The sequence below is a fragment of the Carya illinoinensis genome, chromosome 4 (genome assembly GCF_018687715.1).
Source record: "Carya illinoinensis cultivar Pawnee chromosome 4, C.illinoinensisPawnee_v1, whole genome shotgun sequence".
NCBI classification, from domain to species: domain Eukaryota; kingdom Viridiplantae; phylum Streptophyta; class Magnoliopsida; order Fagales; family Juglandaceae; genus Carya; species Carya illinoinensis.
The window spans coordinates 12,876,291-12,885,720 of NC_056755.1; the positions used below are offsets into that span (position 1 = coordinate 12,876,291).

The 9,430-nt window shown below is 34.0% G+C and overlaps 1 long non-coding RNA gene across 2 annotated transcripts; it reads right to left on the reverse strand.

The window, feature by feature from the left end:
* Window positions 1–2,414: 2,414 nt before the first annotated feature.
* On the reverse strand, window positions 2,415–9,193 carry LOC122306800. 2 transcript variants are annotated; one of them, XR_006241528.1, is made up of 3 exons: window positions 8,876–9,184; window positions 7,726–7,842; window positions 2,415–2,882 (listed from the first exon to the last, which is right to left on the reverse strand). It is a non-coding gene; the product is annotated as an uncharacterized LOC122306800 (long non-coding RNA). The 2 variants fall into 2 exon arrangements; XR_006241527.1 differs by lacking the exon at window positions 2,415–2,882 and having other exon boundaries at window positions 7,476–7,842; window positions 8,876–9,193.
* Between the last annotated feature and the right edge of the window lie 237 nt (window positions 9,194–9,430).

Genomic DNA, 9,430 nt, shown 5'->3' on the forward strand with positions numbered 1-9,430 from the left:
AATATCATCACTTCTCATTTGACAATCGATAATTCATCCACAGTTCTTGACCTCTCTCTTGCCTTGTTACCATCCCAAATGAAAACAACGTATTTCGAATCTTTTAAGAGATTAGATTTCAAGATTGTTAAATAATAATGGTAAGCATACTATTTACTTTAAAATATTATCCGGGAAAAAGTTTCATGAAAACAAAAAATCAAACAAAATGTACCATACTATTAAGTGAAAACTCTTATTCGTCTGTTAAGAATAAATTGTACTTACGGGAAATTTCATGTCCAGGACCTGTGCACTTTTAAGATTATTCGGAATTTTGTTCTCGGACACCGGATACCAATTAAAGAAAAGGTATAAACAAATTAAGTTAATTACATACAGTCAATTAAATATAAAAATAATCTAATTCTCCTATCATTGACAAGCTAAGGACATATTCATATTAAATGAGACGCATGGGTTAGACTATGACCTATATTTTATTGGGCCTGAGGTGTGGAAATGCTTATTCACCTGATATCGAATTTGGCTTTATGTGCTCTTATTTAAAAATTTAATGAATGAAAAAAGAATAATTAATAAACCATACAATTAAATGAAGAGTCTTATTCACTCGATAAGTTAAACATTGGCCTACCATTGAATATAAAAAACATCCAATATAGATTAGAAGACAGTCTATTAATGTTGTTGTAACACCCTAATGAAAAACGCAAACCACATTGCCTATATTTCAAAAAGATTAGTCAATGATATAATTAAAACCTCATTAGAACTTTAAAAAGAGTAAGAACATCTCATTTCTAAACAATATGACATTTTCATATACCATCTAACTTTATCCTCATCATATGAGATATCGCAATTGTAAAATCTAGAGACTTTGCAGCATATTTTATTCCTTGAAAGGATTTCCCAATTCTTGAAGCATTTTCAAGTCACAAGATTGTTAAATTTAGGATGACACTCAATTTATCTCCGAGTATGTTGGTTCGAAGATAACAGATTGGGAGAAAATGGAGCAGGTTTATGGCTAGTATGGTTTTTTTTTTTTTTTCCTCCTAAGTTTATGATTATTCAATTCATGTAGTAATGGACATGCACAATTTTTATTTAAATGGATACTAGTTACGTAAAATCTAAAATTAAAATTTTGATGAAGTAATGCTTTCACATTAATCAATTGTAAAATGAATTAAAAAATAAGTATATATATATAATTATTCAATAGTTGTATCACATTAGTTGCTCAAGTAGACGGAAACAAGGTTATATACAGAAAAGAGAAGAAGAGATGCCAAGCAGTCCATCTCATAATAGGACAGAGAGGAAATGTTATAAAGGAAGAGAAGGTTTACAATCTAATCTTATTCTTTTAGATTTAATTATTAAGATATTACAATTTCAATATATATATGCAAGGTATTTATAAATAAAGAAAAAAATATATCTTTTAGGATTAAAAAACTACATGCCTATTGAGCAAGAATATTATTAAGATGAGTAACCACTTGAGGAGTTCTTGAGTTGCACCCCTTCTTACTTTATTATATATATAATTTAAAATCTTGAAATCTCTTTCATTCATTAACTAACAAGTAATCAACTCCCCATGTTACATTTAGATGCTAAGATAATCTTAAATGATTTAAGTTAATTTGTGAATAATAATATTTTGTAAATTCCATTGAAATATGTTTAATATGTTGATATATGTATTTAGATGAATGAAGTTGATATGACTTTAACTTTTTCATAGGAAGTTGAAAAAGTAGTGATTCCCATCAATGATTAATTTAAGATAAATTGAGGTGAGTTTGTGTTCTAAACATAGCAAATGCTAAATTCCTTGTTAGATATCTGTTATTAGTGGAAGTATTAATGTTCTCTCCTTAAGTAACTTGCAACTACAATAGAGATTTATTATGTACTGAGAATGAAATAATATGAGAATTTTATGAATAGTAATGAAATACTTTAGCATACTTGCATAATGAGATGATATAAGAATTCTATAAATAGTAATGAAATAATTTGAATTAAGATGTTTTTATTAAATTTTAAGAAATGAGAAAGAAAAAATTGAATAAAAATATTAGAAAGTTAAAATATTGTTATATTGTAATTTTTTTAACATAATTTTTATTTTAAAATTTCAAAAAAATTATATTATTTTTGTGTTTTGTTTAGATTTTGGAAAAACTAGAATGATTGAGTAATAATTAGATAAAAAATTAAATATGTAAAATTGAGAAATGTGTTTAAATGATATTTGAGAATGAAATTTTGATATGAGATCGTCTCTATTCCCAAACAAGCCCTTACGTTACATACTCTAATCCTATTACAACATAACACGTAATTAAAATGACTTAAATGAATATTAATTTTAATTGATATGGTAGCCTATGATAAAATGAGAATATCACATACCTTTACTTGAAAAGTATCTAATAATTACTCGACCAAAACGCCCACGTGCCATGAGAGACATGGTTCAAACCCGGATAAGGCTAAAACTGATGACCATGAACAACAACCGAAGTCGATCCAGTCCAATGCATGGCAAAGCAAAATCCAATATAATTATTAGAACAAACTAGATCAGATCAACCCCTTCTTTTGGTCACCAACAGCTTGTGCTGTCAATTTTCACAAGACTACAATATGTCAACAGTTGCTAAACGATGCGGTGCAGAACTTCCCAACCTGGGATAAGGCAGTGGCACAAGTGGGTTTTTTAGCTGTAATATGTCCGTCATAGAACCAGAGCCCACCACCTATACAGATCTGTTTCTTTCTTTCTTTTACGCGAGGACCTGCCCCACAGTTTCTAACACCGCCACTTTGAGTGTGGTTCCCTTGTTTCCACACAGCCACCCCTGACCCCCATACATAAGGAAATTGCTGTGTTTGAGATTGAATTTGCATTGGCAATCCAGGAAAAGTGTAGAGTAGAGAGAGAAAAAAAATACTTTAAAAGGCAATATAAGTGGAAATGACCCCCAACAGAAACACTTGAACATTAATTTTGGTCAAATCGAAACCAAAATTCCACCCCCACCATAAAAATTGGGTAGTGGGTGAAGTCCCTTGAGATGTTCATCCAAGTAATAAGAACTCTCAATTAGAGCTCTGTTAGTGACTGACAAATAGTGAATTGGGTAATATATGTGGGAGACTGATCGAACCAGGATCTTAATACAATGAAAAGTGATAAATTGCGATCCACTTAGGGCTGAAACAAACCACAAATTTTTTATTCTTTATGATAATTCCATATTAACTACAGACCCTTGTATTTATAGCCATGCACTCCTAACCATATACGAAAACCTACTCATATTCTAATAAAAATAACAATCCTAACTGACATGAACTAGTTAGAGCAATAAAACAACTGAGAGCCATAATAACTCTTTTTACTCTAATTAAATAATAACTCTTCCTAAAATAAAACACAACTTCAACCCACTCCGTCTCCTACTCCACCGAGGCTTCTCCACTTCATAGTAGACTTCCAATTCTTCAGAGACAATGTGCATGGTGATTTGTGAGTGGGAAACAATGATTGGGGTCGCTGACTTAATCAGAAAAGCTTCTGAACAAGATTTGGTGATTTCTTCAGTTTCATTATGTAGATATGATGGGCACAACTTCAAAAGCACCATAATGATAAGTCTTTGAAGAAAGCCACAAAAAAAAAATGTCTGCACAAAATGATTAATATCTCCAAGGGCATGGGTATTTATCAATGACTTAAAACTTGCCCGCTCTTTAATGGCCAAAAAGGTGACAAACCTCAGTAACAAACCTGTACTAACGTGAGAAAACACACACATCATCCTCTTCCTGAACTGTCTACAAACTACGTATTTGGTTAAGCTTGGGTTTCAACTTGTTGCGCTAGTCGGAGGGCAAGAAACTTATACAGTACACCATAAGCCAGAATATATTTTGACGAGAATGGTGTTTCAATGTGGAACACATGATCTAATTTGATTAAAGTTTAAAGATGGGCAAAAAGCAAGCTTCACAAAAAGACAAACACCTTTTGTGACAACTTTTTTTTCAATAGCAGGAGTCAGTTTTCACAACTAGCCAAAACTTTAAGCACGTCGGAATTAAATCTTTCCAATTCTGCGGCCACAGATACTATGGATTTAAAAAATCCTTGCTCGTGGTAACCAGCTAGATTTGGACCCACAACCTTAGGATCACAACACACATCTTTTGATGAGCAACTGGTACCTAATCTCCAACATGGTTTTGCTAATCCTCTAACTAAAACCATTTCTGTAATAAATCCTCCAATAGCAATGGGACTCAGAGAAGGTTGCAAACTTCAGAAGGGGAAAGCAGAAAAGGGAAAAGAAAAAGAAGAGGTTTGGGAATACTATGAGACAACCACACCCCCCCCCCCCCCCCCCCCCCCCCCACAAAAAAAAAAAATCATTAACGGCCAAAATCTGAATCCCATCAATTTCATCGCTCCATTGGATGGATATCACATGACTTTTCATTGATGGCTATTTTATTTCCAGAAGAAGAGAATGGATAGTCAAGTTTGAGTTAAATGTTTCAATAGTGATACTAAACAGACAGAAACTGCTTCCGCGAGTTCCAATGCTTTAGAGCCTAGAAAAGTGAGAGGTCTTTTTGTTTTGGGTTAGCTCTTGGGACCTACGAGAGTGTGCAGAGAATCCAACGTGGGTACAAAACAATGAACGGGAAAGAAAGCAGATAAAAAGTGACAAATGAAGAAATATATGGTTAAGTGGGTGGGCTCCGTTGAGTGTAGACACCCAAATGGTAGGCAGCTTTTCTTTTTCGGTCATCTTTTCCGATTTGTGAGTGCTGTCTAAAGGTGGCTAATTTGAAAGTATGGGACTCGAGACTGCGTTTCTTCACTTTAACTGTGTAAAATAATTTTCTTCCTACCCCACCCTTCTTAAAAACAATAACAAGGAAGAAATACGGGATACCAAAAATAGACGAAAAGAAATGCTATTCATGAATCTGGGAGCATAAAAAAAAAAAAAAAAGGAAATAGGCATTATACTTCTATTTTATGGCACCTTTAACTTGCAGAAACTACCCACCTCCGGCCATTGGCACCATCATTTCAATTGCCCAAAGATAACACAGACTAAGGAGGAGATACTTAGAGAATGAAATAAGATGAGAAATCTATAAATAATAGAAAAATAATTTAAATTAAGATATTGTACAAAATTTTGAAAAATGAGAGAGAAAAAGTTGTATAAAAATATTATTAAGTTAGAATATCATTTTTTATGTTTTGTTTGAAAAGTTAGGAAAGTTGTAATGATGAAGTAATAATTAAATGAAAAAGTTAAAATTTTAAATTGAAAAATGTTTATCTTTGAGTGATGTTTGAAAAAGAAATTATAAGAAATTTTGAAATGAGATGAGATGTGTTTCCCAATCAACCCCTAATGGTTTTCAACTTTTTCGACCTTTGAATATACTTCTTTTATGAGAAATGCTACTTATCATCCCCACACCACACACCAACATATAATTTGTTTTTTTTGTCTTTCTATTTAAACACATTTACACATCAATTTCTATGTATTTAAATAAAAAGACAAAAATAATAAATCACATGTTGGTGGTGTAAGGAATAATAAGTAGAATTTTGCTTTGTTAATTTGCCTTTCATATAAGACACTTGTTGATGACATGTTTCGCACACCCAACTTAGCAAGTCCACCTACAAGTTGTTCAGAAAGAGTAGGGCCCCAGGGGATGGTGGAGTTTGCCACTCCGACACCTAAGTTAGTCCTTTTGTGCGCTGTAAATTCCAAAGATAGTTGCGATTGAGTTAGTACCTGTCTTATGTACCCCGCTCAGGGATTTGTGTAGCTTCTCCCACTCAAGGTGGCCTAATAGGTTGACAGCTGTCACAGCTCCTACTCCTGAGGAGGCATGTCACAACATTAATGCGGTAATCCTTTGGATGTTCGGATCAGCGTGGTCTAACACAGACACATTCCTTGAAAGGGCAAGTTACCGAATTTAATGCAAAATCTCCTCCTGATTTTGAGATAAGGGAGGCCATTCTGATTTGATTTGATCACCGCCAACGGGAGCATGTTGGCCGGTTTTAAAGGTGTCCCTTCGTCCTATGGTGCCTTGCCTGGGCACAACCGAATGATCGTCTTAGTTTGCTATTTTTTCCTTGATAGACGAAGCCTGCTCCTTTCTCTCATTTTTGTGTATAGGATTTCTAATCTAACCAAACCTCGTGCATGTTAGTCGGCCCAATGGGACTAGGCCCTTTGTCTAGGGTAGGAATTGGACCTAAAAACACTAGTCCTAAAAGTGGTCGTTCATAGGGAACTTGGAATGGAACAAAATCAGCTAGCTTGTTGCTCCAGCAACCCATATGCAGTGAACAAAGATCATTTCGCTTTATCAACCCACATGCAGTGAACTAAGATCAACTGCACCATACCCTAATCTCCATGCAGTTCATGGAATTATTATATTATGCTATCTCTAGATGGCTCTTCTAGCGTTGGCACAATTTACATCCCACAATGACGGTATATATGGTGTTTGTGTATGTATTCAACAGACTATTTTCTTATTGTTACTTCCAGTGTTGTTACTTTCTGTGCTTTGATATTTGGAATTAAATATCTCATAAGGATAGCTTGGAGGTAAGATGGAACAAGAAGATTAAACAAAGGTTTTCAAGCCTCACAAAAACCCTAACCTCCTAGATAAAGGGAATTTAAACGATTTTTCTGTGACGAACTTCTATAGCTAACTATTTGGTCTTCAGCGTTTAAAACAATCATGAAAAAATAGTTGCATACAGAACACACCAAGAAAAAAAGTGTCACCAGAAAACACGTTTCAAGTACCGAGAAAGCAGTTAACTGGCTGGGAATATACTCAAATAGTTGCAATGAGATATTCAGTGACTCGAAAAGGTTCTATATGTAATTTTTATTACTAGCAATAACATGCATGGCTTCATTTTAGTCGAGGAAATCTTCACATGTAAAATAAAGTAATTAATAACGTTAGATACCTGAATGGACTACCAGTTTTACCACATCCGACGTTTCTAGCGTTTTGCATTGATCACACCTATTGAATTACTAAAAGCATGCCTAGTCAGATTCGAAGTGTAAAGTTCATCTAAGTGGACATGAAGCACTTTGAGTGCCTAAGGAAAGTTCTCCAATCAGGTCCAGCATGTTGCAAACGCGCACGCTTTCTCATGAAGAGCAGAACCAAAAAGATAAAAAAGCAAGGCACAAGCATGCTTAGTTTCGATGTTATATAAATTGATACTTGAAGATTTAGTTTCTTGGATATCTATATTTACTAGTTCTTACTATAATATTTTGGCCGGCATTAGACACAACCTTATAACGTATGGTTTCTTTAACTTTTAAATGACAGATTGGAGACGGCGCACTTGAGAAAGTAGACTTAAGGAACCCTAGACCCATACTCCCAATCAAATAAAAATCCCAAGAGTGAAGAAATTACCTTTCAAGAATGTATTTTGTAATGAACTAGGAAGGTCCAAGCTACTAGACCCATACTCTAAAATGACTATTTAATGTTACAATCGAGCCCTTTAAAATTCAAGTGATGAAAACACAGAAGATATATTTTATTTATTCAGGGAGACAATAGTGAAACACGGGTTTTTCACAACAGAGAAGCACATCAACTTACTTGGAGCCAACATGCAGATGCCAAAAGACTTCTACGAGAAAGTTCGAACCACAGAAAGCCATATTAATGGATGGAGTTACAGTGCCTGATTTATAAACATCATTTGATCTACACGGCCTGTGGTTAAAATAAAAACGATAACAACCATTAATTCAACCCAACAAATATTAATATTAGCAACCCATATGCTTTTAGATATAAAAGGTAGACCACGACAAATCTTTTCAGAAAGCAATTTTTTTGGCGGTGTGATGAATCCAATTATGGAAATCATAAATTAGAAAAAGGAAGAAGCAGTACACGACAATACATACAAGCACATAATGTGTGATCATAGTTCTATATTTGTGGCTTCAAAACTGTTCGTAGACTGTAAATCCATCTTAAACGGTTACCAGAATATCTGAAACCAAGGTCTTTAGTTAGCAGATAATATTAAACATGTCAAATGCCTTTTTATCCATTTTTAAAAGATTGATATGTGTGGAGTGATATACATTGCTTGCTAAAGTTAAAGCCCACGGATGATCCTACAGTTTGATCACAATCAATGATGTGAGGCATGAGGCAAGCCCCAAATCTTTCTTAATTCCCTTGGTGATTGCACTTTCTTATTGTTGAAGTCATTCATCAACACTTTCAGCCTCCAAACCTTATCTCACTCCCTAATGCTCGCTTTGAAGTTTGATCTCCAATATATCCTAATTACACCCAACTTCATACAGACTTAATCATATCAAATAAGTGCATTCAAAAGGAACTGATTCTACAAATTGACAACTTAAATTAGTCTAAACTCACACCATCAAGTAACCCATTATTGATCTGCAGTCGCACAATGAAATCTTTGCTAGCCCCATCTAATCATTGATTAGAACGTTAAACGCTAACAACGTTGTTTTACAAATAAACATAGTTTTATTTGGTCAAGTCCAATATATCCTATCCAAAGTTTCCCATGAAGATCATGATTCCTCGTGATGCTAATCTTTGAGGCTGAAAAGTAAAATAGTATAAACATACCCATTTTCGACCCGGTAATCACATTCGCAAAAACTAACAACGCGTCCCATTCGGAAGTTTAAATTGAATCAAAGGTAGCAGCTGTGATTATAAAAAAGGAAAGAAAATAAATCCTTACAAAACTGACCCGGAAGAATGAGATAAAAGGGCATGCTTCTTCGTCGTCGAGCCATCCCTCTCTCTCTCGCCAGGTGCTCTGAGGAGGACGGGCTTTGAGGTCGTTGATTTGCGGGGGTTGTTGGATTTGAGGGAATATGACTGTAAGGATGTGAGAAAGGTACGTAGCGATCGGCTCGATCGGGGAATTGAAAGGCGGATTGGAAATGATTCAAATGAATATGGGTTTGGTTTGCAGGATGGAAGAGATTTTTAAATTTGGAGCTCGGAAAAAGAGGGAACATCTCTTAAGATTGTACATTATTAAAATGAGTAAAATCAGAAAAACAAGAACTACACGTGGAGGGACTATTTGAACCGACAGGTCCATTATATTGTAAGGCTTGGATTGGTTACACAAAATTAAAAAATTCATCTTATTTTATTTCAACTCATTATTATAATTTTTTTAATTTCTTATACAAAATATAATAAATAATTTTATTTTTTCAAATCCCAATACAAAATTAATATTATAAAATTATATTATAACAATATTTTATTTATTATTATTTAAAACATTTCA